Source organism: Notolepis coatsorum, assembly GCF_963971535.1.
Source record: "Notolepis coatsorum genome assembly, chromosome: 8".
NCBI classification, from domain to species: domain Eukaryota; kingdom Metazoa; phylum Chordata; class Actinopteri; order Aulopiformes; family Paralepididae; genus Notolepis; species Notolepis coatsorum.
Genome location: NC_140172.1, coordinates 10023349 through 10050432, shown reverse-complemented (window position 1 = coordinate 10050432; position 27084 = coordinate 10023349). Strand labels below are relative to the sequence as shown.

At 42.7% G+C, this 27084-nt stretch overlaps 1 protein-coding gene across 1 annotated transcript in view; it reads right to left on the bottom strand.

The window, feature by feature from the left end:
* LOC311233289 (uncharacterized protein) overlaps positions 1 to 27084 on the bottom strand; it is a 447587-nt gene that overhangs the window by 6005 nt on the left and 414498 nt on the right. Inside the window, exon 2 of the mRNA XM_084320232.1 lies at positions 14423 to 14533. The gene's annotated coding sequence lies outside the window, so the exon portion shown is untranslated. The remainder of the gene's footprint in view (positions 1 to 14422; positions 14534 to 27084) is intronic.

Sequence of the window (27084 nt, the reverse complement as noted above, 5' to 3'; positions counted from 1 at the left end):
TCCCCTGATCTAATTTATGTTACTTTAAAAGGTGATGCGTCTGTTGTGTTCAAAAGAACTTGGATACGACAATAACACCTCACCGATGCTGAGGCATTATAGAGCAGTGGTTCTCAACTGATAGGTCGTGTGGCCATTTTGAGTGGGTCGCGGATGTGTGCGTGGAGGAGAAATTGAGGGGGAAAGGGTTTTATTTCGCAGTCTACAGAATTTCTGATATGATATGATACATTTATTTATATTGCGCCCCCTCAACCAATAGTTACATCGGCCCGGGGCGCATCCCGGGAAAGAAAGAGAAACAAAAAAAGACAGAAAAAAATACATGCAGGCCAACCAAGCCGATAGAGAACGGACAGACATAATACACCAGTCATACTACAATACAAAACTAGCTCATGGATTGTTTATGGCGAAAAGGTGGGTTTTGAGCATGGCCTTAAAGGTCAGTAGAGTGCTTGCAGATTTTGCTGCACTTTTATTTTGAACCACATACGTTTTCCATGACGCAGTGCGCGTGCAGTAGCAGTTTGCTGCCAGCGTTGTCATGACAGTAACACTAATGTCATCACATCAGTTACCGCTCATTGATTCAGGCATTTGTAAACATGGCGAAACGCAAATACGACACCGACTACATTAAATATGAGTTTTCTTACATTGAGGACAAAAGAGAGGGACAAAAACCTCAGTATGTTGTGTGCAGTGAAGTGTTAGCACATGAAAGCATGAAGCCATGAAGAATGAAACGCCATTTAGAAACAAAACACACTTATAATTCTTCATAATACAATGCTGTTCAGTATCCCCTGATCAAATGCTGTTCAGTATCCCCTGATTGAGTCATCTCTGCTACAGTTCAATTCAGATTCTTGAAACTTGATGAGCATCACCAGTTTAAAAGGCATATATGCCTGCAATTCAAGATAAGGCTGCCTTTTTATTTCATACAGTTCAATTTAGATTCTTGAATCATGATGAGCATCACCAGTTTAAACATATACCTGTAATTCAAGATACATCTGCCTTCTGTAGTTCTCTGTAGCTCACTTGGTAAAGCATGGCACTAACAAAGCTGAGGTTGTGGGTTCGATCCCATGGGACTACATATTAGAGATGTTCCGATACCATTTTTCCCTTTCCGATCCGATTCCGATACCTAAGCTTTGGGTATCGGCCGATACCGATATTTATCCGATACCAGTGCATACAAAAAAAAATTAAAAATTATATAAATACTTATTTTTTTTTTACAGATACTGTTATACTGTTTTTAGTAATAACTGGAAAGTAATGGTATTTATTCAACAACAGGTGATTGTATAGATTTGTATTAGTATCATTAATCAATGAGTATGGGCTGCAGCACTGCAGATATACCCTACTCCAATGATCCACACGGACATTAAACGGTGTTGCACTCGCTACTCCGTGGCTCTGCAGATATACCCTATTCAGTCTGTAAGCTAGTGGCAGATAGAACGTTCATGTTGTGATTTTTGATGCAAAATAAATATTAAACATTCTCTTTTGAAACTCCGCCTCAGACTCTTATCCTTTGGCACTTGCTGTACTTTGCTTGCAGGTCTGCAGCCATTATTGCTGGATTATAAATAGCACCAACTTTAGACACGGTAACGTTATCAAGCTAAGCTAACTGACCTAGCTCGTCTTCCCGCATTGACATTTGATAACGTTAGTAATAGTCAGCTAAAGCTAGTCAGTAGCTACTTAACTTAAATACAATTCACCGTGGGTGCATTATTGTTGATAGACGGTCACGGACAGTGTTAGGTCCTGGAGAAAGGACAGGCGATCATCTGATTTGATGTAACGTTAAAGCGGATGTTGTTCCAACTAGCTATCTTTCCAGCTAATGCTATCATAACACCAGCAAAACACATCCCGTCCGAGCTCCCCGTCACACCGCACTGTCGGGGACAATGGAATTTAAGAAAGTGTATCTGCTGTTAAAATGACACAGCATCACACTTTAAAACATGTTCATTTTATAATCCTCACTCTCCGCAGGACTCGGCAGGAGATAAATTACATCATGGGATCGGAGGCTAGAATTTACGCGTACTCGCCGATACCGATACCAGCATTTTAGGCAGTATCGGCGGCATTTCCGATACTGGTATCGGTATCGGAACAACTCTACTACATATACTGAAAATCTATGCACTTGTGTACTGTACCTTGCTATGGATAAAAGTGTCTGCTAAGTCTAAGAAGCTTTTTTTTTTAATTGGGTTTGTAGCCCTAGTTGCACTTGTTTATCTTTGTTTCATGTTTTTAACAGTGCATGAAGGATTGTGTATTACTGCACATTTTGTGTGAAATAAATCAGAGTGGTTAAGAAATTTGGGTCGCAACTTAATGACTAAGGAAAAATGTGGGTCCTGAGGCTAGACCAGTTGAGAACCAGTGTATATAGAGCATTGCATGAGAACAAGGAGACCAAGGCCTATCTAAATTAATGGTTTGGTTCCTGTTGGTTGTCAGTTAAGGCCATGGGTAGGTAGGGAATTTATTTTATTTGATTTCTTCCCACGGCGACTATGGATAGGGAATTTCTTTATTTAATTAAAATGTTCACGACAACATGGATGCATGTACTCTGCCAGCATGTTTAATATCCATAATAATACTAAAGGTTTGACTAAGATTTTTAGGAAACTTTATTGTAAAAAAATTATATATATATATATATATATATTTTTTTTTACTCATAAAATAAATTGGGTCGCACCTAAATCGGCAGGGTCGGTTGGCAACCGGAACCAAACCATTTATTTTGATAAGCCCAACCAGGGTGGACCAAGCTCAGGTAAGCCATTTTAGGATGCAAATGTAACCGGTGTGTTACGTCTGCATTGTGTTCTGGCGTGTGTGTGGCGACATTAATCAGGCATGAGGCAGTACTGGGTATCAGGCTCATTTACTGGAGGTCTCTGTGTAACACACATCAGATGCACAATCATTAGGTTTGGTGTGCACTTCATAGGCATCTGAAAATACTGTTACAAGTTACACTATTATATATATTCTGTTTGGCAAAAACTAAATTAAATTCCATAAACAATCTTTAACAAAAATATTAAATATGACCCATATTCACTTCTATAACATGTGAAAATAAAACATTATGATTAGACAGTATCATTCTTAACATTCAAATACGGCTTCAGTAAGATTAGAACAACATGTAACTCTTGTCTTATAATAACAATCACACCAGCCAAACTACATTTATATAGCTGAACTGATGTGGATCAGCTATAAGGCTATTAGGCCTACAGCCTTTCATTACACAGGCATTGCTGGCCTCCCGACCACTGGCACAAAGCCTCTTCAACTCATTCAGAACGCAGCGGCCCACCTGACCGCAAACCTACCGAAGTCAGCCCACGTCACCCCACTTCTCAGGGACCTGCACTGGCTCCCCATTGCCGCACGAATCCGCTTCAAGGCCCTCGACCTGGCATATCATGCGGCGAAGGGAACCGCTCCCGCCTACTTCCGGTCAATGGTCTCTAACTACACACCCTCAAGACCCCTACGCTCTGCATCTTTTGGCCGCCTCAGACCTACTCCTATGCGAGCTCCGGGAGAGTCATCAAAGAGCAGCCGCCTATTCTCGGACCTTGCCCCACAATGGTGGAACGAAACAGGGTCAATAATAAAAATATATATATTTAAATTAAAACAATTTTTTATTGTGGCCTGCAACAGGGCAGCATTAAAACCAGAGTGGACAGACTTGTCTTTCTTGCCCGCAACTTAAAGTAATGGCTTTGCTTGTCCAAATGACAATGAATGAATGAATGAATGAAAACTTTATTTAACAGATTGCAGAATGGGTACAATACAGTACGGCTCAATACATACAATTGTTAAGGGGATGCAGACCTGAGAAAGACGTTTGTCTTGTTTCCATCAGGGTCCCCCATTTTCAATTCATATAGACATATATGACATACATGACATACAGATAGTCAGTACTGCTACATCTATACATTTATGACATACCAGATTTGCAAATACAGTACTGTTTGTGATACAGAAGGAGTCAAGAAAAGGGAGTATATACATTTGACGTAGAAACTGTACATTGGAGGAGGTTGGGTGGGGGGGGTTGGGTACATTGGGATATTGACAACCATACTGGGTAATTTACATTGGAGGTGGTTGGGGGGGGGGGGGGGGGCCGGGGGGCACACTGTATAAACAAGTAACACTGTACATTGAGGGGGGGGGGGGAGGAGACACTGTACAAACAAACACAAATGTACATTGAACTATTGACAAAACCATACTAGGTAAATGACTGTACATTGGAGGGGGTTGGGTTAGGATATTTACAGGGGCCAGTGTTGAATTGCAGTCTCCCGTAGGTGTCCCTTGAGAGAGGTTTTGAAAGTGGGTAGTGATCCACATCATCGTTTCCGTTAGCCGGTAATTACCGGTATTTGACTGGCAAAATCTGTTGAAGTCCGACATATTTAATCTCTCCGGTCATAGTGTCCGGTGAAAATAGTTCCCTCTGGGCACAGTTTGATTATTTGAATTGTATTTGGATGGGCTGGAGTTGGGTGGCCTATGCGATGAACGAAACAATCATTGAGTTTGTTGTCGTTGCTTCGCTCAGCGAGAGCTTGCTGCTGGATTTGCGGAAGGCATGCAGCTGCAGACCCACAGAACCCACCAGCTTTGCTGGCACAGTGCGGTCCCCAGACCTGGAAAGCTGCTCTGCGGGTCTGCAGCTGGATGCTTCTTGCAAACTAACTGCGGCCGGCTCGCGCTGATAACAGCTTTCATTGTTGGACCGGCTGCTTGGTGGAGCAACGATGAAACGAATGTAATGAATCGTTCGTCGCATGGGCTATTTAATTTTGGCCTGTTTTGGTACGGTTCGGGTGGTCAAGTTGTGCTTGGAGGGAGTTGTTTTCACCGGACATTATGACCAGCACCAAGTCGTTGGGAAGTGGAGATATACATCACGCAAACCCACGATAATGTTGCCGCCTCTCTCTGCAAAATTTCTCAGTTCTTCGCTTGATATAATTAATACAAATGTCCAATATAACGGAATTCGTTAGCTCATAAAAATGTGATTATAACAGACTGCTGTTTAGTGTCGGACCGACTGCCCACATACGCGGTCTATTTTATTTCAAGTCAGCAGCAGCACGGAGTATCGAGGGACTTATTTTATTTGGAATATATTAATGACTATACGCAAAAGTAGCCTCGTTTTAAGTAATAATATTATAAATCTACATGCCTTGAGGATGACATTCTTTATATAGCCTATATCAATTGTTTTAAAGCTCAATAAACTATGACCGGAATTAATCTCATTTGTCCGGTAGATTGAAATCTTGCAGGTCACGGAGACCGGCAACAATTTTTTCTAACAGAAACCCTGACTCCACATTCCTTTACAGCTTTGGGTAGGGCGTTCCACATTGATGTGGCATAATTGCGAAACGTGTTTAGTCCCTTATTTGAGCCGAATCTGGGTTTAACATGATTTGTGGAGCTCCCTCTGGTGTTGTGATCGTGGTATTCACTGACCTTTGGGAAGTATTTTGACATGTACATGGGTACCTTGGTCGTGTAGTGTATCTTGTAGACCAGGCCCATTGCAAGTTGCTGTACTCTGTCGTCTACTCTAAGCCATCCTAGGTTGTCAAAGTGGGCAGGGGTGAGGTGGGTTCTAGGAGTAAGGTCAAGCAGTAGTCTGACCAGTTTGTTTTGAGATGTTTGTAATTTTGTTTTTAGCGCCTTTGAGGTGCTTTGGTACCATGAGGTGCAAGCATAGTCGTAGTACCCCTGAATGAGTGCTCCTGCCAGAGTCTTCAGGTTGTTCTTGTTTACCAGAGAGGAGATCCGGTACAAGAATCGAGTTCGCCGTCGGTCTTGCTGAGTTTGTTATTTGAACCGAAGAGAATGGACTCTGTTTTGCCCATGTGTAATGATAGTTTGTTATCAGCGAGCCATATGCAGATTCTGCCTAGTTCCGAGCTGAGGGTTTTTTCAACCTGTAACTTGTTCTTGTCAGAGACCAGCAGGGCTGAGTCGTCCGCAAACAGGAACAAGTTGCAGTCACAAGCTGACGACATGTCATTTGCATAAATTAGGAACAGTAGCGGTCCTAGTATGCTTCCTTGTGGAACACCACAGCTCACTGTGAGGGGGGGGGGATAGGGTACCGTTTACCTCCACCATCTGTTCCCTCCCCTCAAGGTAGGATTGCATCCAGCTCACTGATAAACTATCAAAACCAATTGCTTTTAGCTTGTCAATCAGAATGGAGTGATTGACCGTGTCAAAGGCCTTTTGTAGGTCCAGCATGACCATGCCGCAGTATTTGCCTGCGTCCACCTCTTGTTTGATGTGGTCATTCAAATAGAGAAGGCATGTGTCAGTGGAGTGGGATGTTCTGAAGCCAGATTGGAATTCGTAGATTAGATTTTTTTCCGCTAGGTACTTTTCGACCTGTTCGTAGACTATTTTTTCCATGACTTTCGAGATGGAGGTGAGAATAGAAACAGGGCGGTAGTTGCCTGGGTCTAATTTTCTGCCCTTTTTGTGCAGAGGGGTCACCCTCGCAATTTTGAAGTCCTTGGGGACGTGTCCCTGTTTTATGGAGAGGTTTATTATGTGTGTGATGATTGGTGTGATGGCGGCTGCTGAGTCTCTGAGGAATTTGGAGGGGATGTTGTCATGGCCAGTGGCCTTGTTAGGTTGGAGGGCGCTCAGTTTATTGAGTACCTCATCTGTTGTTACCATTTCCAGCTTGAAGTCGTCTTTGCGGACCCCTAGGTTTTTGTAGTAAGCTACTATGTGTTCTACGAACCAATTGGAGATTTCTTTTTCTCTTGGCCATTTATTTTGTTTGCTTTCTAATTTAAAATACAGTTTGAAACAGCCTGTACACAGTAGGCTATGTGTGCTAATCAGACTTGAGATTTTACTAATTTATTTTCATTGTTAATGCCAGTTATAAAAGTGTTATTGTTATACAGTTCGTGTTCAAGTTCTACCTCAGATTTGTGGTTTGGCAAGTAGGCCTAGTTTGTCATGTTCTGACAATAAAGAATATTCCGAACCACAATTAACCTTCTGGTTTCTTCAGCTTTCATTCAGCAGCAAAAATAGCCTTTAAACTTGACAGAAATAATTAGGGATGCCCCGATCACGTTTTTTGCCACAGATACCGATCGTCTATGAGTCATATCGGCCAATACACCGATCGCTTTTGGTTTTCTTATAGCAGCTGGCAGTATTATACTGTAGGTCTAACACAGGCATTCTCAAAGTCCGGTCTAAATTATCTAATCTAATCTTAGAAATTAAGTAAAGTGAATAGTACTGGGTGTTAAGCATGACAGTATCTAAGTTAATTTACTTCTGACCATTATAGTCAAAGTATTTTCCTATGAACTGAAACTTATAAGATGTTCTCAGTGTTCAGTTACAGCTATGGAGCATGATAGCTAATTAGCCAACAGCTGCAAAAACGAATGATGTCGGATGTTATAAGACATTGATATCAGGAGCTATCTGTAGCTACTGCTAGCCGGCTAGATAACGGTAGACAACACCTCATGTATTAAACTAAAGTGAATAGTTGACTGGGTGATTTTGTTTAAACAGTAACGTTAGCTAGGTAGCTAACGTTAGCTCACGGAGCGATAGCTAGTTAGCCAACGCTAGCCAGCACCTGCGAAAACGAATGCCAAACTGATGATATCAGACGTTGATATCAGGAGCTATCAGTAGCTACATAACATTAGACAACGCCTCATGTATTAAACTAAAGTGAATAGTTGACTGGGTCATTTTGTTTAAACAGTAACGTTAGCTAGGTAGCTAATGTTAGCTCACGGAGCGATAGCTAGTTAGCCAACGCTAGCCAGCACCTGCGAAAACGAATGCCAAACTGATGATATCAGACGTTGATATCAGGAGCTATCAGTAGCTAGATAACATTAGACAACGCCTCATGTATTAAACTAAAGTGAATAGTTGACTGGGTCATTTTGTTTAAACAGTAACGTTAGCTAGGTAGCTAACGTTAGCTCACGGAGCGATAGCTAGTTAGCCAATGCTAGCCAGCACCTGCGAAAACGACTGCCAAACTGATGATATCAGACGTTGATATTAGGCTTGGGCGGTATAATTTTTTCACACCGTCATACCTTGCTGACATAATACCCCGGTATACGGTATGACTTTCATTTTCATCAGCGGGGGGGGGGGGGGTGGCAACCCGTGTTATCAAGTAAACAAATCACGTCGTTAGCTCTCAGAATGGTAGCCAGAAGCCCACAGCATCTAGTGCTACTATCGACGTTAGCATGTAGTCTGTATGTAGGCAGACTATTTGATTCCTTAAGGGCTCGAAATTGCCTGGGTTTTGGTCATATGCTCCCGAAATGCTCCCGCTGTTTGGCTACTTCTATGTAGGGCTGGGCGATATAACGATAAATATCGCGATATATTTTAATAATCGATATAGAATATCGAAATTTAAAAAAAAATCGAAAAATTGTTTTTTTTTCCTTTTTTTTTTTTACCTGCAACAGGGCAGTTTTAAAACCAGAGACAGTGGACAGACTTGTCTTTCTTGCCTGCAACTTAAAGTAATGGCTTTGCTTGTCCAAATGACAATACTGACCAAATTCAGATTTCTTTTTCTCTTGTCCATTTATTTTGTTTGCTTTCTAATTTAAAATACAGTTTGAAACCGTCTGTACACAGTAGGCTATGTGTGCTAGCAGAACTAGACTCGAGTCACGCGTCACGGTGCACATGTGCGGTGGTTTGTCCACCAAAAAAGCGCCAAAAGATCGAAAATAAACTAGCAGAGCCAGAACTGTTCAACTCCTCTGGAGCCACAGCCAGCAGAGAAGCCGGTTTACTTTAGCTTTTAAACCAGCTGCAGCCTGAGAACTGGAGTGTGAGGGGATGTAACACTAAAGATGGCGGCAATGACAAAGAATTGCTGCAAAATAAACATACATCTGTTGTTAAAAAAAAAAAAAAAAAAAAAAAAAAATTATACTTATAACAATTCGATAATTATCAATATCGAGAAATAAAATAAAATTATCATATCGTTATCGCGATATGATTTTTTTCCATATCGCCCAGCCCTACTTCTATGTGCAGTGAAAACTACTCGAATGCTTTATAACCTAGTCATTGATTTAGTTCAGGGTAATCTAATATCAGCCGCGGAGCTAACGCTAGTTAAACAAGCTCACAGAGAGAGATAAACAGCTGACAGCGGATAGTACAGGTACAAATACAATAACAAAGTAGGTGGGGGCTGTTGTGTAAACCTTGTACTTTTTAGTTCACATATAATAAGAGACAGATTATTTGCTTGCTCCACCAGTGCACAACAACACACACCAACTCTCGTTACCACAACGCTTTACGGTATTTTCACAACACTGTCGCAACATTACCATAAAAACGTGAACACCGCGATGCACTAGTGAGGACTGGTCTCGCCCTCTGCTGGCGCGTGTGTGCACTACACTCAAAACTCCATTTCACTGTAATAGAAACTGAAGTGCATCTGTGATTTTGACCCTGGTATACCGTAATACCGTCATACCGCCCAAGCCTAGTTGCTATCATGAGCTATCAGTAGCTAGATAACATTAGACAACGCCTCATGTATTAAACTAAAGTGAATAGTCGACTGGGCCATTTTGTTTAATGCTTGTTATGTTGAAAGAGGAGCTCTGAGCTGCTCATGCACTCGACTCTTGCCGTAAGGGTATGTTGACATGACGGGTCTGTGAGGGGGAGGAGGAGGGGCAAGACGTGCAGCAGCAGCTGTGTGGCTGTGAGAGGAAAGCGAGTGAGAACTCCGCTGAGAATTGGATCATGTTTTTCGCACGTGTCATCGATCGGTTTTCACGATCTGCGAAAATAAAGCATTATCGGAATTCACTGATCTCATATTTATACTGAATATCGGCCGATACCGATCGCTGGCCGATCGATCAGGCATCGCTAGAAATAATGATTTCATGTAGGGCTGTACCGAATGTCATTTTTTAACATTCGAAGCTTCTATTGAAGTATTCGAACGAAGCTTTGAATGTCTATAAAAAAATGTACTTCATAAAAAAAAAATCTAACTAAATCCTCTATTTGAATAAAGTGATTAATCTGATCAGTTTCGTCAACATAAATAATCCAATAAGGGCACGGTTGGTATGAAAGTGATGGTGACGTCTTATAGTATAATATTAGTGTAGCCTAATCTTTAACTGCAACTGTGAAGAAAACCCCCATTGGTTTAAACAGATTGAATACACATTAAAAAAAATAAAATAAAAATTACAAATAAAAAATTCTAATGTTGATTTAGAATTCGAATGTCAACATTATGATCGAAGCTTCGAAGCATTCGGTACAGCCCTAATTTCATGTATATCGAGATAATTATGGATGGAGTGATTTTATAGTGATAACATTTTTGGCCATATCGCCCAGCCCTACTTCCCACCAGTTAGGACTAGGGATGGGAACCGGTTCCTAATTGGCCGATGCCTGGAACCGTGTGGCTCCCGTGACTTTCGATTCCCTTATCGCTGCCAGGTTTTTCCTAGTTGCGCAATAATGTTAGCGTTAGCATGTAGCCATGGCAGACTCTATTTGATTCCTTAAGGGCTCGAAATTGCATGGGTTTTGGTAATATGCTCCCGAAATGCTCCCGCTGTTTGGCTACTTCTATGTGCAGTGAAAACTACTTGAATGCTTTAGAACCTAGTCATTGATTTAGATCAGGGTGAGCTAAAATTAGCCGTGGAGCTAACGTGAGCTAACGCTATTTAATCAAGCTCACAAGGAGAGATAAACAGCTGACAGCGGATAGTACAGGTACAAATACAATAAAACAGCAGGTGGGGGCTGTTGTGTAAACCTTGTACTCTTTAGTTCACATATAATGAGAGACGGTCAGACGGAGTGTTTGTTTACAAGTCTGTAAGCCAGGAAGTACGGTGGTGCAACATACAAATGTGTCCGTGTAGCAACACAAGCCAATACCTTATAGGACAGGGGCCCGGGGAGGGAGCGCTCTCTCTCTCTGTGTGTGTGTGTGTGTGTGTGTGTGTGTGTGTGTGTGTGTGTGTGTGTGTGTGAGAGAGAGTGTGAGAGAGAGTGTGAGAGAGAGTGTGAGAGAGTGTGAGTGAGAGACAGAAGTCAGAGGAATAACGACCCGTTATTCAATAGATTAAATTAGTTTAAGAATAAAAAAATAAATACATTTTAAGAGAATCTCAAATACATTATTTTATTTAAGTGTAGGCTATAGTTAATGTTTTATTTTTTACAGTTTTTGTATTTTTCTGACATGGGGGCTCAACAATAAATGACAATCAGAAATGTCAAGTTGCATGTTGTTATTCTAACCAGCTTAGACCCCTACGCTCTGCATCTTCTGGCCGCCTCAGACCTACTCCTATCCGAGCTCCGAGAGGGTCATCAAAGAGAAGTCGCCTATTCTCAGTCCTTGCCCCACAATGGTGGAATGAACTACCCACCCCAGTTAGGACAGCCGAATCACGTTCCAACCTTTCGCCGTCGACTAAAGACGCACTTCTTCAACCATTATCTGAATAAAAAAATATATATCTAACCCTAACTAACCGTACTGTCATGCACTTGTCCTAATAAACTAACCTACACTGTAGCACTCAACACTTTGATGAACATTGTTGCTCAGCTGATAGAGTTGTGCCCTTCCTGATGGCTTGTCGTACAGAACTTGTAAGTCGCTTTGGATAAAAGCGTCAGCTAAATGACTAAATGTAGTTCTGTTGCATTTCCAATTTATTTATTTAAATTATAAATTGATCAGGTATCGATAAGGGAATCGATAAAGAATCGAATCGATAAGCAGAATCGATAATGGACTCGTATCGATAAAATCCTATCAATTCCCATCCCTAGTTAGGACAGCCGAAACCCGTCCAATCTTTCGCTGTCGACTAAATACATACTTCTTCAATCAATATCTGAAAATGATTTTTTATATATAAATCTAACCTCAACTAACCTTACTGTCATGCACTTGTCCTAATATACTAACCTACACTGTAGCACTCAACACTTTGATGAACATTGTTACTCAGCTGATAGAGTTGTACCCTTCCTGCTGACTTGTTGTACAAAACTTGTAAGTCGCTTTGGATAAAAGTGTCAGCTAAATAACACTCATTTCTGAACAGATTTTTATGAAATTTGGACATGTACTACACAAGACTTCAGGCTATGGACCCAGGGAGTTTTTTCAGCCATACCAATTTTTTTGGAAATACTATTTCTGGACTACTAACTACTACAGAAAAACATGAGTAACAAGTTTTTCTACAACTCAAGTTCAGACCTATGTTACTCTATTACATTAGCACTAAAAGTGAATTGTCTTTATTGTATCAGACACTTCAGAATGTCATCTTTAAAAAGAGACCAGGCTCATGCATGTGCTATAAGTATAAAGTATAGTATTTTGGTTTGCAAAAGTAGTATGCAGTAGTCAAGTTCAAGTAAAAAAAAAAAATCCACTTTTGGAGGCACCAGTTAAGAGGTTAACAAACGTTGCCATCTTATTTATATTGAAACATGTTTTTTTATAGATTGTATAGTACATTTTGCTCTGGTAATCTACTGGAAATCCACCCTCTGGTGGGATCAAGATCCATCTTTTTTGGGATCAAACTGATCCCACTCCTGTGTTGTCGGTTTGAACTACCCGTTTTGAAGATTTGATCCAGATTAAATCTTGGATTTGATTTTCTGATCTGATCCGATATCAAAGTGATCCTCATCCTGTTTTTTGGTTTTCAACTACCCAAAATACAAATCTGATCCATTCAGATAGTGATTAAAAGTTTTGAACTCCTGGGCCCAGGAGACTCGGGCGTATAAAAGTCTATTGGATCATGTCTCCAGCACCCACACAGGCGTCTATTCGTATACTAACGCATTTATGCTTCCGCGTGCGTGTTTTGCGACTCTGATTGACCACTGCCGTTTCTGGTGCGATCTGATTGGCCACTGACGTTTCTGGTCATGTGACATGTGCGCCCAATCGCGTGACGCGCCCATTTCCGCCTCGACCAGCAGCAAACTACCTAAGGCCTAGTTTATCACTGGTTAAGCTTAGGCGACTCTTTCGAAGTTGGTTAAGGTTAGAGTTTGGAATCAGGGCTGGCGTTCTATCGCCCTGCTCTAAGACAAACTCTAACCTTAACCAACTTCGAAAGAGCAAACCTAAGCAAAAAAGAATTTCTCCACCTGCCGGCCAAATCCTCCCCCCTGACCAACCTTTCCATCACAGTCAAGAATGCAGCTGTGACCGCGTCCCTGACCGCCAAGAACCTTGGTGTTGTCCTCGACGACCAGTTGAACTTCTCTGCTCACATCGCAGCAACAACCAGAACCTGCAGATTCCTCCTGAGCAACGTCAGAAGGATCCGCCCCTTCCTGACAAAAGATCAACAGTCATCTCCCGCCTCGACTACTGCAACGCACTGCTCGCTGGCCTCCCGACCACTGCCACCAAGCCTCTTCAACTCATTCAGAACGCAGCGGCCCGCCTGATCTCAAACCTACCGAAGTCGGCCCATGTCACCCCACTTCTTAGGGACCTGCACTGGCTCCCCATTGCTGCACGTATCCGCTTAAAGGGCCTCGACCTGGCATATCATGCGGCGAAGGGAACCGCTCCCGCCTACCTCCGGTCAATGGTCTCTAACTACACACCCTCAAGACCCCTACGGTCTGCATCTTCTGGCCGCCTCAGACCTACTCCTATCCAAGCTGCGGGAGGATCATCAAAGAGAAGTTGCCAATTCTCAGTCCTTGCCCCACAATGGTGGAATGAACTACCCACCCCAGTTAGGACAGCCAAAACCCTGTCGACTAAAGACGCACTTCAGAAACCATTATCTGAAATAATAAACAATAAATAAAAAATAAAAGAAATTAAATAAAAATATCTAACCCTAACTAACCATACTGTCGTGCACTTGTCCTAAGAAACTAACCTACACTGTAACACGCAACACTTTGATGAACATTGTTACTCAGCTGATAGAGTTGTGCCCTTCCTGATGACTTGTTGTACAGAACTTGTAAGTCGCTTTGGATAAAAGCGTCAGCTAAATGACTAAATGTATCTGGAGAAATGTAATCTTTTATTGTGAAGAAAATTACGTCGCTGCAGTTGACCATGGAGATGGTAAAGTACTATAAATGTAAAACATTTGGCATTTTTTACAATTAAGGTGGGATTGTACAACTTCAAGGCTCCTTTCGAGTGCCGCTGCTGCAAGGAGGAGCAATAAGAGGAAAACAAAGTAAACATAATTGTACTTACAGATGTTGTGGTGTCCAGTCTGCTGTCTGTTTCCACAAGAAGAAGGTTTTGATCCAGATGTTTTGAGTAGAAAGCCTTGGTCCAGTAGAGTTCCATCACAGAGACTTCACACTGTAAACACACAAAGCATTTGTTGAATAATCAGGGCTCCAGACTAACTTTTTACATTGGTAGCACCAGTGTGCCTAACTTTTTCATTTAGGTGCACCAGCTCATAATTTACCCAAAAATTTCCACTGCGCCTTTTGCCGCTGCAATAATACATTTTAAGCGTTACCTTTACCATTACCTTTTTTGTCAGTTTCCATACACATTAGTAATTTCTTAAGATATTATGTAAATTATTGTAAAAAATAACATTGTATTACAGTTAGCTCGCAAAGTCCAATCCTTCACATTGTTATGACTATTTTAATACATTCAGCTCAGCTCCAGTTAGAGCTGTCCCCAAGCCTGTTTTTGGGACTCGAACATTCGCCAGGGTTTTTCGAACGGATGTTCAAACCATAATTTTTAATCATGCAAACAATTTGCTCCTAAATAGGGAGGTGTAGTCTGACGTCACTTTGGACCACCTGCGAGGTTCAACCGTATAGGGATTTATCTTTGGGAAAATGGATTATCGGCTATTGTAACAATTCTACCTCATGAACATTTGGAAAGCTTTCCATTTTTTCACAAAATGAGTTCCCTTCTATCACTAACATTATTTGTTAAGCATTTTTGGTTGAAATAAAATTCAGCGATTTTTTTTTTTTTTTTACAATTGCAAATATTTTCATGTTGAGCTATAGATTGTGGATGAATACGCACAGAAAGGTACACCATGCAAATGTTGATGCTTTATTTGTTTTAAACAAGACGATTTAGAAATGGACAATGGGCAAATGCATTGTGTTTTCAAGATGGACCGGCCGGAAACAGCAATCATGTAACCACTACACCTCCCTATAGACCAGGAAGTAACCACTACACCTCCCTATAGACCAGGAAGTAACCATAGATATATATGGAAGTAACCACTACACCTCCCTATAGACCAGGAAGTAACCACTACACCTCCCTATAGACCCGGAAGTAACCACTACACCTCCCTATAGACCAGGAAGTAAGCCCTACACCTCCCTATACTAATAGTCTTTCGGGAATTTTATTTTCCTCAACCCAGCGTACTGTCGAGTCTTGACTAGCAAAGTTTAGGCACATAGCGCACATTGCTGCGGTTGAGTAGTAGTAACTACTTACTGGTAACGGGAGGCTTGAATAACGTTTGAATGATAATCCATTTTGTGAATACATTTGTTGAAACAGCTTTGTTGGCCGATGGCTCCTGCTATGTGACGTACCTTGGGTACGTGGGTTGGTCATTACTAGAGATGTTCCGATACCATTTTTTCCTTTCCGATCCGATTCCGATACCTAGGCTTTGGGTATCGGCCGATACCGATACTTATCCGATACCAGTGCATACATATATATATATATATATATATATATATATATATATATATATTAAAAAAAAAAAAAAAAAAAAAAAAAAAAAACGATTTTATATAAATTATACGTTTTTTTTTTTTAACAAATACTGTTTTATATATACTGTTTTTTAGTAATAACTAGAAAGTAATGGTATTTATTCAACAACAGGTGATTGTATAGATTTGTATTAGTATCATTAATCAATGAGTATGGGGCTTCAGCACTGCAGATATACCCTACTCCAATGATCCACACGGACATTATACGTTGCTGCACTCGCTACCCACTGGCTCTGCAGATATACCCTACTCAGTCTGTCTACAAGGCTCCGTTTCAGTAGCAGTCGGATCTGTTGTGATTTTTGCACAATAAATATTCAACATTCTCTTTTGAGACTCCGCCTCAGACTCTTATCATTTGGCACTAAAAGCTAAACATTGTCACCAATATGGCTGTCCGCAACATGTCATTAATTGTGTACGCGAGCGAGGTGGTCTCAATGACGACGTCAACGCGAGCTAGGTTAGCATAGCATTAGCTGCCGGTATATGAAAAGACTGTAACGTTACTGGTGACATTGTGATTTAACGAATACTCCTTTGCCAACTTGCTGTACTTTGCTTGCAGGTCTGCAGCCATTATTGCTGGATTATGAATAGCCCCAACTTTAGCCAAGGTAATGTTAAAGCTAGCTTTCGGTTAGCTGTTCAATGCTAATAACACCAGCCACCAAGCGAACCCATGAGCTCCCCGTCAACACCGCTCTGTCGGGACGATGACATTTAAGAAAGTATCTGCTGTTAAAATGACAAATGGTATTGACACTTTAATCGATTAAGCATTGATTGATTGATTGAAAACTTTATTAACAGATTGCAGAATGGGTACAATACAGTACAGCTCAATACACACAATTGTTAAGGGGATGCAGACCAGAGAAAGACTTTCGTCTTGTTTCCACCAGGGTCCCCCATTTTCAATTCATCAGGACATATATGACATACATGACATACAGATAGTCAGTACTGCTACATCTATCCATTTATGACATACCAGATTTGCAAATACAGTACTGTTTGTGATACAGAAGGAGTCAAGAAAAGGGAGTATATACATTTGACGTAGAAACTGTACATTGGAGGAGGTTGGGTGGGGGGGGTTGGGTACACTGGGATATTGACAACCATACTGGGTAATTTACATTGGAGGTGGGGGGGGGGGGGGGGGGGGCACACTGTATAGACAAGCAAAACTGTACATTGAGGGGGGGGAGACTCTGTACAAACAAACAAAATTGTACATTGGACTATTGACAAAACCATACTAGGTAAATGACTGTACATTGGAGGGGGTTGGGTTAGGACACGTTTGTTTTATAATGCTTACTCAACAGACCGCAGTGTTGTTGATAAATTACGTCATATGGTATCGGAGCGCAGCATTAGAGGGTACTCGCCGATACCGATACCAGCATTTTAGGCAGTATCGGCGGCTTTTCCGATACTGGTATCGGTATCGGAACAACTCTAGTCATTACCATTAATACTGTATTTATGACACCTTCTGAACATCAGGTTAGTATATTTAATGTGTTGTTTTGTATATGATGTGTGTGTGTGTGAACATGAGAGTAATGCTGTCTCTTCTCTCCCTGTCAGGTGCTGCCCATCCCTACTTCTTCTTCTTCTTCTTATTGAGGTTTAACGGCGGCCGACCACTTGTTAGGGTATGTGCCGCCATCTACTGGTATCCTTTACCTCCTACAAAACCCAATTCCCCTCACCTTCTTGGAGTGCAACTAACGCTGCTACTTCCCAATTGAGCCCCCCTCTGCGAGACACTCCTTGCCCCCTGCTGCCTGACTCTGTACACCTTGGTCACCCGCTGCCCCCTTATTCAATTCCTTAACCACCTCCTCCAATGTCAGACCTTCCATACCCAGATGTTGAACCGCTATCCTAACAATCATCTTTGTTCTATCTGTTCTACCCTCAATCTTTGCCGCAGTATTAATTACCCCTGCCACGAAGCCCACAATACTCAATTTCTCCTCCCACACCCTCTCTCTATCCTCCTGCCCTACCCTTTCTGCCAACTGCCCTTCTACAAACCCCTGCACCCTAACTTGACTTCCTTGTCCCACCCTCCTAGCCGCCTCTGCATACGACAACTTACCCTCCCTTCTAACACTCTGAACCACTACCTCCCTCTTCATCACCTCACACCCCCTAAACGCTACACTATGCTCCCCTCCACAACTACAACACCATAGCTTCACTCCCTCTCCACACTTCCCATAGTCATGCTCCCCGCCACACCTAGCACACCTCTGTCCCTTCCTACATGAAACTGCTATATGACCAAATTCCTGGCACCTGTAACATCTCAGAGGACTCTGAACAAATTCCCTAACCCTATACACCCCACTCCCTACATACACCTTACTTGGAACAACCTCACCTTCAAACTTAATCACAACCGTCTCCGTCACTACCCTATCTGCCCCCCTCTTCATCCTTTCTGCACCATTAACTTTCCCATTACGCACATCTCTCCCCAACTCTTCCACCAGCTGCTCTACGCTAACCTCCACCGAAACCCCAGCTATCACCCCCTTACATCCCCCCTCCCTCTTCTCCCCTACTCTCACAACCTTAATTATACCCACCCCTCCAATGCTCCTCATCTTCCCAGCCCTCTCCACCTGATCCACACTAACACACCCTACGGCCAGATTCCCATCCTCCAAAACTCTCGCATACCTTACCTCCCCTAATTGCTTACCTATGAGTTTGGGCAACTCGAAAAATCCTAATTTCCGCACTCCCCCCTTCCCCTCAAACCTAACCACTATATGAATCACTTCTGCAACACCATTACCTACACCCTCGCCTTCTGACCCACTCGAGCTATCTCCCCTACCCTTCTTCCTCTTTATCCCCTTCCCACTGTCCCTGCTCCTCTTCTCCACCTTACTCCACCCTTCTCCCCCGCTCTCACCCCCCTCCATACTTTCACCATCTGACTCCCTTCCCCTGTCACTACCATCCCCGTCCCTACCGACACCTCCCTCGCTCTCACTACCCGCCCCAGCTCCCAGCGGCGAAAGCAGTTCATCATGGATCAGCAAGGCGGCCACATCCACCTCCTCGTAACCGATAAAGCCGTCTAACACGACCCGGCACTTTTCACCGTCGATCCAGGAAACAACCCCCGGGTACCTCGCGCCTTCCCCCGAAATGTCAGCTATACAACGGGATCCCACCCTCCACTCCGGTGCCGCCTCCACTTCTCCGCACAACTTTCTGTCATCAACTTCCAAACTCCGCGCCAGTATCCTCTCGTCTATGCTCTCGTCCATCCGCCGACACACTTCCTCCCAATCCTCAGACCCTCCCCCGCCCTGCTTCGACTCCGCTTCCTCTCTCCGAGCGACCGGGTCCAACCCTCCTCCTCTCACCGACGCCATTACACTCGACTTCTGGTCTCCACAGTAATCCCCCATCCCTACTGAAGAGTGCTGATTGCTAATGAATGACAGCTGATTGGCAATTAGCTCAAGAGGGATGGGTAGCCAAATACCTGACAGCACACACGCGTCTCGGTGCCTCATTCTGTCAATTGCTGGTGACTAAGAGTGAGGTTGCCACTGTTAAACCACTGTTGTGTTCATATATATATATTGTTGGCCTATGTGCCTATTTCCACTTCTCTACCTGAGTGAGTATCCTCTTGTTGGCCGTTGTGCCTATTTCCACTGAGTGTGGAGTGATACTTTGCTGCCCTTTTGCTAGTGTTCCCTTTAAGTGGAACTGTATATATATATGTATTTGTAAACTGTATGCCATGGCCACTTTGTGTGGACTTGTACCTTTAGTACGTTCTGGCTGGTTGGTTAGTGTCGGCGGACGCTAATCTAGTTGTTTATCTATATATCACCTTGTGTGTTCTCCCCTTACCTTTTTCCCTTTGTGTGCGTTCTGGGTTTAAATCCCCTCTAAAATAAACACCATTCTCCCTTTGGGGAAAGCCGTGGGTTTCAAGCCCCACCACAATAAATATTATTTACCATTTGAAAACGTCTTTGTTTACTATCTACCTGCCCGGGACTATTTTGAAAACATTTACTGAGAGAGGCTGTTTCTGTTCATGTACAGCCTACTCCAGATACTCTTCAGGTGCGGTCGTTTGACCTTCGTACATGACATGCTATCTTAACGTTAGCTAAAGCTAAAGGGCTACACTCTAACGTTACATAGCTTAAATAACGTGTATAACATACCTGTGTAACGTTAAGCAGCTTGTGTTCCGCTGGGAAAGCATCACTGCATACACTGTTTAATCCAAACGTCCATTCGGAAACGTTGTATTATGAAATGAGACGCTGTGCTTTTTTATCGTTTCAATTCGGAAAGTTGATGCTCACATGGCTTTTGTGTAGCAAGCTAGCTAGTAATAGACAACAGCTAGTAGCAAGCTAGCTAATAATAGACAACAGTTAGTAGCAAGCCAGCTAGTAATACACAACAGCTAGTAGCAAGCTATACAGGAGCTAGCAAACAGGCGGTCTCGTTAGCATTATTAGCCTACTTTCTCCGAGACTAAACTAATACAAAGGTGGGTTAGTGATCTTGGATCAGAACAGAATGTACACAGGATGAGTGGAATATATTACGGAACATGTAGCAACAAGTAGATAAGGTTTAAAACACGAATTACAACTTTTATAAGCGTTTATCAGGTGGAGAGTAACACAACGCAGCTTACCTGGCTCGTAGGCATCCGGAAGTGCAGTAGCCGCGCGCAATGAAATGACGTCACGGCGGGAGTGTTCAGACTAATATCTGCAGAGCCGCAAGTCCAACGTCTGGGCGGGGCGTCGGGGCTTGTACTCGGTTTAATGTGCAGGGCGTTGGGGCTTGTACCTTGATTGATTGATTGATTGAAAACTTTATTAACAGATTGCAGAATGGGTACAGTACAGTACAGCTCAATACATACAATTGTTAAGGGGATGCAGACCAGAGAAAGACTTTCGTCTTGTTTACATCAGGGTCCCCCATTTTCAATTCATCGTAACATATATGACATACATCTCAAGTTTCAAGTTTCTCAAGTTTCTTTAATAGTTGTCATACAGAAGTACAGAATACTTTTATACAAAATGCTTCTTACTGTTACGCTCCAGAGACTGTGCAAGACAAGATAAGTATGAAATAAAATAACATAGTATAGCATGTAAATTAGAAGTAAAAAAAATGAGGTCACAGTGTTCAGTATAGACATATGTACAATGTTCGATGCAGAATAGACGTAACTGAGTTACCATATAATATACAATACTGTGCAGTGTACTAATACAATACTATATAGTGCAAGGCAGAAGTGGGATGAGGTGCAATTTAGGTACAATTTACAGTGGGTGTACATGACATACAGATAGACAGTACTGCTACATCTATACATTTATGACATACCAGATTTGCAAATACAGTACTGTTTGTGATACAAAAAGAGTCCAGAAAGAAGAGTATATACATTTGACGTAGAAACTGTACATTGGATTGGGTAGGTGGGGGGGTGGGGGTGGGGGTGACTGTACATTGGAGGTGGGTGGGTGGGTGGGTAGGAGTGGGGGGAGGTTGGGTAGGAGGGGTGGGTGGGGGACACTGTACAACTGTACAAACAAAACTGTACATTGGAATATTGACAAGACCATACTTGGTAATTTACTGTACATTGGAGGGGGTTGTGTTCGGACATTTACAGGGGCCAGTTTCGAGTTGCAGTCTCCCTTAGGTGTTTTTTGAGAGTGTTTTTGAAAGTGGGTAGTGATTCACATTCCTTTACAGCTTTGGGTAGGGCGTTCCACATTGATGTGGCATAATTGCGAAACGTGTTTAGTCCCTTGTTTGAGCCGAATCTGGGTTTAACATGATTTGTGGAGCTCCCTCTGGTGTTGTGATCGTGGTATTCACTGACCTTTGGGAAGTATTTTGACATGTACATGGGTACCTTGGTCGTGTAGTGTATCTTGTAGACCAGGCCCATTGCAAATTGCTGTACTCTGTCGTCTACTCTAAGCCATCCTAGGTTGTCAAAGTGGGCAGGGGTGAGGTGGGTTCTAGGAGTAAGGTCAAGCAGTAGTCTGACCAGTTTGTTTTGAGATGTTTGTAATTTTGTTTTTAGCGCCTTTGAGGTGCTTTGGTACCATGAGGTGCAAGCATAGTCGTAGTACCCTTGAATGAGTGCTCCTGCCAGAGTCTTCAGGGTATTCTTGTTTACCAGTGAGGAGATCCGGTACAAGAATCGAGTTCGTTGGTTGACTTTTTTTATTACATTGGATGCCATTTTGTTTTGCACTAATGCGGATGAGGGGGGGGCTCTCTCTCTCTCTCTCTCTCTCTCTCTCTCTCTCTCTCTCTCTCTCTCTCTCTCTCTCTCTCTCTCTCTCTCTCTCTCTCTCTCTCTCTCTCTCCCTACGTGTGTTACTAGTGCAACAGACACTGTTAGCCGATTGATTGACTGGAAATGTTATTAACAGATTGCAGAAGAATGGGTACACTAGCTCAATACACACAATTGTTAAGGGGATGCAGACCATGAATGAATGAATGAATGAATGAAAACTTTATTTAACAGATTGCAGAATGGGTACAATACAGTACGGCTCAATACATACAACTGTTAAGGGGATGCAGACCTGAGAAAGACGTTTGTCTTGTTTCCATCAGGGTCCCCCATTTTCAATTCATATAGACATTTATGACATACACAACATACATGACATTTATGGCATAGGGACATATAGGTATTTAGTACTGATACATTTGTGACATAACGGTATTCAAATATACAGTACTGTTACCCCTAGATCCTGACAGAGTATATACATATGATGGGGAGGGGACTGTACATTAGGAGGGGGTGGGTGGGTGGGAGGGGGTGGGTGGGTACATTAGGAGGGGGTGGGTGGGTGGGAGGGAAATATACATACGGCGGGGAGGGAATATATACATGCGGTGGTGAGGAGACTGTCTATTAGGAGGTGGTGGGGGTTTTGGGCATTTACGGTGACCAGTTTCGAATTGCAGCCTCCCGTAGGTGCTCTTTAAGAGCGGTTTTGAATGTGGGCAGGGATTCACATTCCTTTACAGCTTTGGGTAGGGCGTTCCACATTGTTGTGGCATAATTGCGAAACGTGTTTAGTCCCTTGTTTGAGCCGAATCTGGGTTTAACATGATTTGTTGAGCTTCCTCTGGTGTAGTGGTTGTGGTATTCACTGACCTTTGGGAAGTATTTTGACATGTACATGGGCACCCCGGTCGTATAGTGTATCTTGTAGACCAGGCCCATTGCAAGTTGCTGTACTCTGTCGTCTACTCTAAGCCATCCTAGGTTGGCAAAGTGGGCAGGGGTGAGGTGGGTTCTGGGGTTCATGACCAGAGAAAGACTTTCGAAAGACTTTCATCTTGTTTACATCAGGGTCCCCCATTTTCAATGCATCATAACATATATGACATACTGACATACAGATAGACAGTACTGTTACATCTAGACATTTATGACATACCAGATCTACAAATATACAGCACTGTTTGTGATACAAAAATTGTCTAAAAAGAGAGTATATACATTTGAGGGGGAAGAAACTGTACATTGGAAGAGGTTGGGTAGGTGGGGAAAACTGTACATTGGAGGTGGTTGGGTGGGGGGGGGGGACTGTGCATTGGAGGGGGTTGGGTTTGGAGATTTAAGTTTGTGACATACAAGATATGCAAATATGGTTAGAGTTACATAGATGGAGAGACTGTTAACTGGTTAGTCAAGTCAAGTCAAGAGTTTTATTTGTCACGGCATACAGGTATACAATGAAATGCGGGGGGTCTTGCCCGCAACGATTGTGCATAATACAATAGTAATATAGCTTCAAGGCCCTCGACCTAGCATACCGTGCGGCAAAGGGAACTGCTCCCGCCTACCTCCGGTCAATGGTCTCTAACTACACACCCTCAAGACCCCTACGCTCTGCATCTTCTGGCCGCCTCAGACCTACTCCTATCCAAGCTCCGGGAGGGTCATCAAAGAGAAGTCGCCTATTCTCAGTCCTTGCCCCACAATGGTGGAATGAACTACCCACCCCAGTTAGGACAGCCGAAACACGTCCAATCTTTCGCCGTCGACTAAAGACGCACTTCTTCAACCATTATCTGAATAAAAAAAAAAAAAAAAAATCTAACCCTAACTAACCATACTGTCATGCACTTGTCCTAATAAACTAACCTACACTGTAGCACTCAACACTTTGATGAACATTGTTACTCAGCTGATAGAGTTGTGCTCTTCCTGATGGCTTGTCGTACAGAACTTGTAAGTCGCTTTGGATAAAAGCGTCAGCTAAATGACTAAATGTAAATGTAATATATAATAATATAATAAGAATCCAATAGAACGACATTGTGCAATAATACAAGTAAACAAGTAGGGCATATCGGTATATGTACATGAGTTATTTACAGAGCATGGTAGGACATGCTAGGTCCTGTGGTAGTGCAATACACTGTTAGCTACGGATGAGGCACTGGGTCTTTATGTACACTGCTATACAATGCTATATTATACAATCTCAAGTTATATTATACTATTCTTAAAGTGACCTTTCCTTTTGTAAAGTTACCATAAGTGTGAGCGTGTGCAGCATGAGTGTGTGTGTGCTCATGTTAAAGTGGCTGCTAGTGTGTGAGCGTGTACAGTGTGTGTGTTGTGTGTGGAGAGTTCAGTGTTCAAGGCTCTGATGGCCTGGGGGAAGAAGCTGAGCCGAAGTCTCTCTGTCCTAGTTGCTGGTGTTCGCAGGCGTTTGCCTGACCGCAGCAGCTTGAACAGGCTGTTGTTGGGGTGGTGAGGGTCTTTCATTATTCTGCAGGCTCTGGATTTGCACCTCTTGTTGTATAGGACCTGCAGGGGTGGTAGTGCAATACCCGTGGTACACTCGGCTGAGCTGTACTGTACTGTACCCATTCTGCAATATGTTAATAAAGTTTTCAATCAATCAATCAATCAGATCCTCTGAGATGTGGACCCCCAGGTACTTGAAGCTGCTCACCCTGTCCACGGTAGCCTCGTTTATCTTCAGTGGTGTGTGTGTCCCCTGCTGTCTCCTCCTAAAATCCACGATCAGCTCCTTGGTTTTACCAATGTTCAGGAGCAGGCTGTTGTCCTGACACCAGCGTTCCAGTACCTCAACCTCCTCCCGGTAGGCCTTCTCGTCGTTGTCCGAGATCAGCCCCACCACCACTGTGTCGTCCGCAAACTTCACTATGGAGTTGGAGCTGAACCAGGCCACACAGTCATGTGTGTATAGTGAGTACAGCAGGGGGCTCAGAACACAGCCCTGGGGGGACCCAATGCTCAGGGTGATGGTGTTGGAGGTCTGACCCCCCCACCCTGACCGCCTGGGGCCTTTCACTCAGAAAGTCCAGTATCCAGGCGCTCAGAGCGGAGCTCAGACCCAGCTCGATCAGCTTGTCCACCAGTCTGGTGGGGACTATGATGTTGAACGCTGAGCTGTAGTCAATGAACAACAGTCTCACATAGCCCCCCTTCTGGTGGTCTAGGTGAGAGAGGGTGCTGTGCAGTACTTGGGAGACCGCATCATCAGTGGACCTGTTTGGCCCGTATGCAAATTGCATAGGGTCCATATCACTGGGGAGGGAGGCACAAATGTGATCTTTGACCAGCCTCTCAAAACATGTCATGGCCACAGAGGTGAGTGGCACCGGTCTGTAGTCATTGAGACCTATAGAGTTACATCAGAATAAGTGGTGGTCCACCCATCACCTCTCACTTTACCATGACTGCACATAAACCTGGCACACAACATACTTGTTCACATATATAATTTTTCTTTCACTCTAAGGAAATATGTCTCACATACAGTAGACCCCCCCCAGTACTTTGTGGAGATGAAGATGCGAGGCCCGTCTGTGGACCTGCTGATGAGTACCAGTCTTCTCCTGACATATAAAATCAGTTTTTCACATTAGGATCTAACAGCCCAACAGGCCACCTTGTTTATGGTTTGATTCAGTTTTAGTAGAATGTGAAAGACATGAATGATGTGACATACTATAAAATCAGTTTATTTACAGTGCAATAAAATAGTCCTGGATTACTGTACAGTTCAAAGTAATGTTTACCTTCTGTTGGTATCCACAGTTTAAAACCTGAGTCTTCTCTCTTGTCTGACACCCATTCTTAATGGTTTATATGGTATATATCAGTAAACACAATGGGTTTGATAAGCGATTGTTTTGATAATCAACCATGTGAGAAATTACTGTATATCAAGTGCAATGCTGCATATTTCCATCTCTAGATTCCACATACTATAAATACTGCCAACAATATAGAATGCATTACAGTTAACAGGAATGGAAAGATTGTCTACATAACTTCAACGACATTGATCTACCCTTGTGCCTTTACTTTAGGAATGTTACAGGTTAGAAACTGGCTGACAACTTATTAAATGTACATGGAAATTTGAGGCTCTTACAGATTGAAACTTTATTAACAGATGCAGAATACAATACAGTACGACTCAAGACACAGAACATGCAAAATAAAAAATGAACATAGATTTGAGGGCGAATAGAGTTACGTTACGAGGTTTAGACAGATGATCTGTTTAATGCTTTCTCTTTTACAAGTCGATTATTCATTTCGATATAGAATATTCGTTGACAGCCCTACAAGTACAATTAGTTATTGCACACTACATCACCCCTGAGTGGAACATGGAAAGCCAAACTTTCCCCCACTGTACCGAAAACCCGTACCGAACTTCAAAACCGAGGTACGTACCGAACCGTGGTTTTTGTGTACCGTTACACCCCTATTTCCCATTGTTTACTTTGTAAAACCACACACACATGGAGGATTATCTACAGAGTTGATTTATAAAAAAAAAAAAAACTGCTTTTGTGGAAACATGTGCCAAACCTTGTCATACCATTGCCATTGTCCTTTTCCTTCCTTTAAAGTGTCCTTTTCTTGTGTGTTTAAAGTGACCTGTGGTGCGTTTGTGTGTGTTTTTCCTCTTTTTAACTCTGTACGTCAAGTAATTTCCTTTTTAGAGTTTAATTAGTTTCCATTTTTTACCTCTGTGCCATCTGACCGCTTTA